We start from the raw sequence: 784 nt of genomic DNA on the forward strand, positions 1-784 counted from the left end.
GGTGGTGGTGGTGGTGGTGGTGGTGGTGGTGTGTTCTGTGTTTTTCACACTATTAACTTCCATGTGAGGTGTGCATGTGTGTGTGTGTGTGTGTATGTCTATGTGTTGTACGTTTGTGTGTGTGTACATGAATGTATATATGCATGTGTGTCTGTGTATCTATGAATGTATGTGTATGTGTGAGTATATGTATATATGAATGTGTGTATGTATATGTGTGTGTGTATGTCCATGCGTGTATGTATGTATATATGTATGACTGTAGATGTTGAGGATATTTATGCATATATGAATGTATATATGAATGTGTGTTTATGTATATATATATATATATATATATATATGTATATATGTGTATATATATATATATATATATATATGTATATATATACATATATATATATATATATTTGTATATGTTCTGTATAGAAGCATGTGTTTATAATATATGTGTATTTATGTGTGTGAGCTTATACATATGTGTGTGTGTGTTCCTGTGTATGTTCATGCATGTATGTATCTATGTGTGTATACGTAGACATGTATACACATGTGTTGTCTGCATCATTATCTATATATAGATATAGCTACATGCACATATATACATAAATAAATGTGCTTACCAACCACATGGTTCCGGGTTCAGTCCCACTGCGTGATATCTTGGGCAAGTGTCTTCTACTATAGCCTCGGGCTGACCAAAGCCTTGTGAGTGGATTTGGTAGACGGAAACTGAAAGAAGCACGTCATATATATGTATATATATATATATATATATATATAT

Source organism: Octopus bimaculoides, chromosome 30 (assembly GCF_001194135.2).
Source record: "Octopus bimaculoides isolate UCB-OBI-ISO-001 chromosome 30, ASM119413v2, whole genome shotgun sequence".
NCBI lineage: Eukaryota > Metazoa > Mollusca > Cephalopoda > Octopoda > Octopodidae > Octopus > Octopus bimaculoides.